Here is a 7,500-nt window from a genome sequence, read left to right on the forward strand (position 1 = left end):
CGCCGCTCGCTCGCGCAGCCAAAAATGGCCAGTTTTGGCCCGTTTTGGCCAGTTTTTGGCCTGTTTTTGCGTTGCGCGGTGACCATCTTGAGCGGAGCAAAATGTCAGCCATCTCAGCACCCTGGAACCCCTCGGGTGGCACAGGGCTGGATGGGGCTTTCGTATAGCAGGGACGGTGATGCCTCTCGCTTCGCTCGCTGTCCGCCGCTCGCTGCTCGCTCGCGCAGCCAAAAATGGCCAGTTTTGGCCCGTTTTTGGGCCGTTTTGGCCTGTTTTTGGGCTGTTCTTGCGTCGCGCGGTGACCGTCGTGAGCGGAGCAAAATGTCAGCCATCTCAGCACCCTGGAACCCCCCGGGTGGCACAGGGCTGGATGGGGCTTTCGTATAGCAGGGACGGTGCTGCCTCTCGCTTAGCTCGCTGTCCGCCGCTCTGTCACGACCTTAGCTGGAATTGCCTAAGGCGTGAGGCACCCTTGCGGCCGAAGACGCGAACTTAGCTTGCGTTGCCTAAGTCGCGGGTCACCCTCGTTGCAAAGACGCGAACTTAGCTTGCGTTGCCTAAGTCGCGCTTTGCCCTTGCGATCTTGCTCCGCAAGGATCAGCCACTTTGTAACCTCTCGCAGGTCCCGAAGGACCTGTAAAAGAGAAAGAAAGTTAGATCGAAAGAACGAGCAACGGACAAGTCCCGAAGTCTCGCGAAAAGGGAAGCTTTACAAGCAAATCGTCGAACACCTTGTGTGCACAAGAGAAAAGAGGGAGAGGGAGGAAAACAAGGCTTTCAAGGATGAACGAACAGCTGCAAGCCCACAAACAGCCGCTCACCTGGTCCCGGACGCAACACCAAGTTCCCGTAAAGGTCACGTGCGAACTTGCGAAAGAGTGTTCAACGCCCGGTATATAACCGAAGCCCCATCCAGCCATGTGCCACCCGGGGGGTTCCTGGGGTCTGAGCTGGCTGACATTTTGGTGAGCGGAGGCAGCACTCCGCTCACCTCCCGCGGCACGCGAAAACGGCTCCGTTTTGGGCTGTTTTGGGGCTGTTTTGCTCGGTTTGGTGAACGGTCGCTTTGCAACGCTGCAGCTTGTTCGAACTTACATATTTACAAGCAAAATGACCCAAAACCATAAGAAAACATGCTGTCAAGCAGCTGTACATGCGGGTGCGAGCGACGAACGGTTCGTTGAACGGAGTTGTTGCGGGTGCGCGACGACCGTTCGTGACATTCTCCCCCACTTAAACTGTCGACGCCCTCGTCGACGCTTGTTGGTAGTTGTTGATGACTTCTTCTTCATGTCGCAGGGCGTCTTCAGGCTCCCAACTGGCTTCAGTTCGGGGAAGCTTTCGCCACTTCACCAAGTACTCTGTCTGCTCCGCTCCGTTGGGTAGCTTTATCTTGCGATCCGCCAGAATGGTTTCCACTCGCTTCTCGTAGGAGGCTGTGATGGGAGGTAGCCGAGTTGGAATACTTCGAGAAGCATCTTGCGGATCCGAATGGTAGGCCTTCAGGTTGCTGGCGTGAAGAACGTTGTGAATTTTGAACCACGCCGGCAGCTGCAACTTGTAAGAAACATTGCCTACTCTGCTGATAATTGGGAAGGGCCCTTCATACTTACGCACCAATCCTTTGTGGACTCTTTTCCTGAAGAATTGGAGTGATGCTGGTTGGAGCTTTACCAACACCAAATCGCCAACTTTGAACTCTTGTGGTCGCCTTCCCAAGTCTGCCCACTTCTTCATCCGTTTTGCCGCCTTCTCCAAGTAAGCCCGCGCAATATCGGCATTTCGATGCCACTCCTTTGCGAAATGGTAGGCTGATGGACTACTCCCAGTATAACCAATTGCCATAGTGTGCGGAGTCGACGGTTGTTGTCCTGTGATAATTTCGAAGGGGCTCTTGTTGGATGCAGAGCTCCGCTGCAAGTTGTAGGAGAATTGGGCGATGTCCAACAGCTTCACCCAATCTCGTTGATTGGCACTCACGTAGTGCCGGAGATACTGCTCTAAGAGCGAATTTATTCTTTCAGTTTGACCATCCGTCTGGGGGTGGAGGCTTGTAGAGAAGTATAACTTTGACCCCAACAATTTGAATAGCTCGGTCCAGAATCGTCCCAGGAACCGAGCGTCTCGATCACTAACAATATTGTGTGGGACTCCCCAATACTTCACTACACCCTTCATCATCAGTCTGGCCGCCTCTTCAGCTGAACAGTGTAGGGGAGCAGCAATGAAAGTTGCATACTTTGAAAACCGATCGACCACCACAAGTATCGATCCAAGTCCCCCTACAGGCGGCAAGCTAGATATGAAGTCTAAGGAAATGCTCTCCCATGGCCTTTCTGGTACAGGCAACGGCTCCAAAAGTCCCACCGGCTTCCGTTGCTCCACCTTGTCTTGTTGGCAAGTAAGGCATGTTCGAACATACTCCTCCACATCAATCCCCATCTTTGGCCAGTAGAAGGCCCTCTCCACGAGAGCCAATGTTCTGTGAATGCCGGGATGTCCAGCCCAAAGGGAATCGTGACACTCTTTCAAGAGTTCACGCCTTAAATTGTCCACTCGGGGAACATAAACTCTATTCCCTTTTGTGTAAACAAGTCCCTCCTGGACCCAAAATCGTCGTGCCTTGCCTTCTTTGATGAGCTGCATCAGGATAACTGCCTGGGGATCACTATACAGTCCATCTCTGATTCGAGAAAGGAAGTTGGAATGTAACTGACTTGTTTGGCCTCTGCCCTCCAGTTGTGCAGCATTCACGCACTCCACCTTCCGACTCAGCGCATCGGCCACGACATTCGCCTTCCCGGGCTTGTATTCCATTGCCATATCAAATTCAGCCAGGAAGTCCTGCCACCGTGCTTGCTTTGGGGAGAGCTTCTTCTGAGTTTGGAAATAACTCAGGGCGATGTTGTCTGTCCTCAGCACAAATCGCGACCCGAGGAGGTAGTGTCGCCAAACTCGTAGGCAGTGGATCACCGCTGTCATCTCCTTCTCATGCACTGGATACCGCCTCTCGGTCTCGTTGAGTTTGCGGCTCTCGTAGGCCACCGGATGACCTTCTTGCATGAGTACTCCACCGATAGCAAAGTCCGAAGCATCGGTATGGACTTCAAAGGGCTCTCCATAGTTTGGCAATTTGAGTACTGGTTCTTCCAGAACAGCAGCCTTCAGATCTTGGAATGCTATCTCACATTTGTCAGACCACTTCCAAGGCTGCTCCTTCTTTAGCAACTCCGTCAGTGGGGTTGCCCGCTTCGAATATCCTGAAATGAAGCGTCGATAGTAGTTGACGAATCCAAGGAAGGATCTCAACTCTGGCACCTTCTTTGGTGTTCGCCATTCCGCAACTGCTTGCACCTTCGACTTGTCCATCCGAATGGAGCCACCACCGATTCGATGCCCTAAGAATAGGATCTCAGTTTGAGCAAAGTAGCATTTCTCCCTTTTTACGAACAAAGTGTTCTCCCTGAGAACCTTGAAAATCGTCCGAAGGTGCTTGACGTGCTCCTCGAGCGTTTGGCTGTAGACGACGATATCGTCCAAGTAGACGACCACGAACTTATCCAAATACTCCTTGAATAGTTGGTTCATGAGAGTACAGAATGTGGCCGGAGCGTTGGTTAAGCCGAAAGGCATCACCAAGAACTCAAACGCTCCATACCTGGTCACACAGGTAGTCTTCGCTTCGTCGCCTTCAGCAATGCGCACCTGCCAATACCCCGACCGAAGGTCGAGTTTTGAGAAATACTTGGCCTTGCCCAGTTGGTCGAACAAGTCCGCGATGAGCGGGATGGGATACTTGTTCTTCACCGTTACTTTGTTGAGGGCTCGATAGTCGACGCATAATCGGAGGCTCCCATCTTGTTTCTTCTGGAAGAGAACTGGAGCTCCGAAAGGTGCTTTTGAGCTGCGGATGAGACCACCGCTTAGCAGTTCACCTAACTGCTTCCTGAGTTCGGCCAACTCTGGCGGGGGCATGCGGTAGGGTGGTCTTGCTGGAGGCTTCACTCCTGGCTCTAGCTCGATACTGTGATCCACGCCTCTGCGTGGTGGGAGAGTCTTCGGCAACTCGGGTGGCATAACGTCTTCGAACTCCTTCAAGACGTTCGCCACTACAGCAGGTTCTTGAATGGCCTCTTCGTTGAGTGGCTCTAGCTTCATAGCAGCCACGAATGTCAGTTCGCCCTTTCGCACCCCTTTCTTCAATTGTAAGGCCGAAATGTGTTGGGGCTCCTTGGTTCCTCTCCGAGAGACGGGAACCACGCAGGGGTCATCGCCTCCCATCATACATAGGGAGTTTAAGAACGGCATCGGCACCAACTTCGCCGCATGCATAAACTCCATTCCAAGAATCACTTGGAAGTCGTCCAGTGGCACGGCCATCATGTTGGTGTTACCGCTCCAAGTCCCGATTTTGATAGGAACACCCTTCGCCAACCCGGAGATTCGCCTGGCCTCCGAGTTCACCGCCTTCATTCGGCTTGGGCTCTTCTCCAATGTCAACCCAAGTCGCTGTGCTTCGCGATCGGCTATGAAGTTGTGGGTAGCGCCCGTGTCCACCATTGCACGGGTCGTTTGGCCATTTAGCTTAATGTCCACATACATTAGTTCGCTGCTTCCTGCTTTTTGTGCCTTCGTCTTCGTGTTCTCCCCCACTTGACCCCGCATAGCGTTCAACAGACGCATTGCTCCCATTCGGGGTCCTTGCGACTCCTCCTCGTCGCTGCTGGATTCTGAGCTGCTCGAACTAAGAGCAACAGCTTTGCCCTTGTCCGATCGGGGAGGGTGGATGGAAGCTGTCAAAGCGTTGAGTGCCTGCTTCTGTGGGCACTCCCTTACCATGTGCGGTCCTCCGCACAAGAAGCATCCTCCAGGTTTTGAGGCCTTGCCTTTTGGGTTCGGCCCTTTGTGGGAGCTCTTCTTCTTCTGTTCGCCCCCGAGATCTTTCCCTCGAGAATGTTTTGGAGGGCGATTGCTTGAAGATTGTTTCCTTCTCGCTGGGTCTTCAGAGGAAACGAAGTCGGTGAGCCTTTCTGCAGCTGCAATTGCCCCGACCACGTCGGTAACATTCCTTCGATTCAGCTCTTGCTGAGCCCATGGTTTCAGACCATCAAGGAAGCTGAACAACTTGTCCTTCTCGGACATGTCCTGTATGTCCAGCATCAGTGCAGAAAACTGCTTTACATAGTCTCGGATGGTGGTACTTTGGCGGAGTTGTCTCAGCTTCCTTCTTGCGACGAACTCTGTGTTCTCCGGTAGGAACTGAGTTCTCAACTCCCGCTTCAAGTCTTCCCATGTGTCGACTCGACACCGACCTTGTTGGATCTCCTCCCAACGAGTTTGCCACCAAAGTTTCGCATCTCCATTCAGATACATTGTTGCTATTGAAACTTTGGTATCTTCAGAATCGGGCCTCGTAGCTCGGAAGTATTGCTCCATGTCGAACAGAAAGTTCTCGAGCTCCTTGGCATCTCTGGCCCCTCCGTATCCATGGGGCTCAGGTGCCCTCAAGTTTTGTGGCGGTGCAACGCGGGTGTTGCCTCCTCCCGCATTTAGCATTCTTGTGAGCATAGCCACCTTCGCCGTGAGTTCCGCCACAACGTCTTGCAAGTGCTGCACGGAGTCCTTGGTGTCATCGGACAGTCGGTCGACTAGGGCCTCGACCTTGTCGATCCTGGACTCCGCTTCCTCTTGCGAGCTCTCTACCCCAACAAGTCTTTGTTGGCCATGGTAGAGTTCCTCCATGCTCGCTTCCAGAACATCTAGGCGGGTTTCCGCCGTCGTGAGTCTCTCCTTATGACTCTTTTTTCCTGTTAGCGCACCAGATTGCGCTTCCTCCGCTCGCGGAGAGTTGCCAACTTCTCGCTCATCCTGTTCGCTGCCGCGATCCTCGTGAGCGGCTCCAACAGCATGAGAGCGAGTGTGCACATGCAGCCCACCTGCGGCTGCTTGGGGCAAGGTTCCGGCTTGCCCCGTCTTGCTTGATTCGCCACGATGCTTTGCCATGGCGAAGTTGCGAAGTTCGTTCGCTGTTCGATCGAAGAGCTTGCCCGCTCTAATACCACACTGTCACGACCTTAGCTGGAATTGCCTAAGGCGTGAGGCACCCTTGCGGCCGAAGACGCGAACTTAGCTTGCGTTGCCTAAGTCGCGGGTCACCCTCGTTGCAAAGACGCGAACTTAGCTTGCGTTGCCTAAGTCGCGCTTTGCCCTTGCGATCTTGCTCCGCAAGGATCAGCCACTTTGTAACCTCTCGCAGGTCCCGAAGGACCTGTAAAAGAGAAAGAAAGTTAGATCGAAAGAACGAGCAACGGACAAGTCCCGAAGTCTCGCGAAAAGGGAAGCTTTACAAGCAAATCGTCGAACACCTTGTGTGCACAAGAGAAAAGAGGGAGAGGGAGGAAAACAAGGCTTTCAAGGATGAACGAACAGCTGCAAGCCCACAAACAGCCGCTCACCTGGTCCCGGACGCAACACCAAGTTCCCGTAAAGGTCACGTGCGAACTTGCGAAAGAGTGTTCAACGCCCGGTATATAACCGAAGCCCCATCCAGCCATGTGCCACCCGGGGGGTTCCTGGGGTCTGAGCTGGCTGACATTTTGGTGAGCGGAGGCAGCACTCCGCTCACCTCCCGCGGCACGCGAAAACGGCTCCGTTTTGGGCTGTTTTGGGGCTGTTTTGCTCGGTTTGGTGAACGGTCGCTTTGCAACGCTGCAGCTTGTTCGAACTTACATATTTACAAGCAAAATGACCCAAAACCATAAGAAAACATGCTGTCAAGCAGCTGTACATGCGGGTGCAAGCGACGAACGGTTCGTTGAACGGAGTTGTTGCGGGTGCTCGCCGCTCGCTCGCGCAGCCAAAAATGGCCAGTTTTGTCCCGTTTTTGGGCCGTTTTGGCCTGTTTTTGGGCTGTTCTTGCGTCGCGCGGTGACCGTCGTGAGCGGAGCAAAATGTCAGCCATCTCAGCACCCTGGAACCCCCCGGGTGGCACAGGGCTGGATGGGGCTTTCGTATAGCAGGGATGGTGCTGCCTCTCGCTTCGCTCGTTGTCCGCCGCTCGCCGCTCGCTCGCGCAGCCAAAAATGGCCAGTTTTGGCCCGTTTTTGGGCCGTTTTGGCCAGTTTTTGGCCTGTTCTTGCGTCGCGCGGTGACCGTCGTGAGCGGAGCAAAATGTCAGCCATCTCAGCACCCTGGAACCCCCTGGGTGGCACAGGGCTGGATGGGGCTTTCGTATAGCAGGGACGGTGCTGCCTCTCGCTTCGCTCGCTGTCCGCCGCTCGCCGCTCGCTCGCGCAGCCAAAAATGGCCAGTTTTGTCCCGTTTTGGCCAGTTTTTGGCCTGTTTTTGCGTTGCGCGGTGACCATCTTGAGCGGAGCAAAATGTCAGCCATCTCAGCACCCTGGAACCCCCCGGGTGGCACAGGGCTGGATGGGGCTTTCGTATAGCAGGGACGGTGATGCCTCTCGCTTCGCTCGCTGTCCGCCGCTCGCTGCTCGCTCG

Source organism: Musa acuminata, unplaced genomic scaffold (genome assembly GCF_036884655.1).
Source record: "Musa acuminata AAA Group cultivar baxijiao unplaced genomic scaffold, Cavendish_Baxijiao_AAA HiC_scaffold_1136, whole genome shotgun sequence".
NCBI lineage: Eukaryota > Viridiplantae > Streptophyta > Magnoliopsida > Zingiberales > Musaceae > Musa > Musa acuminata.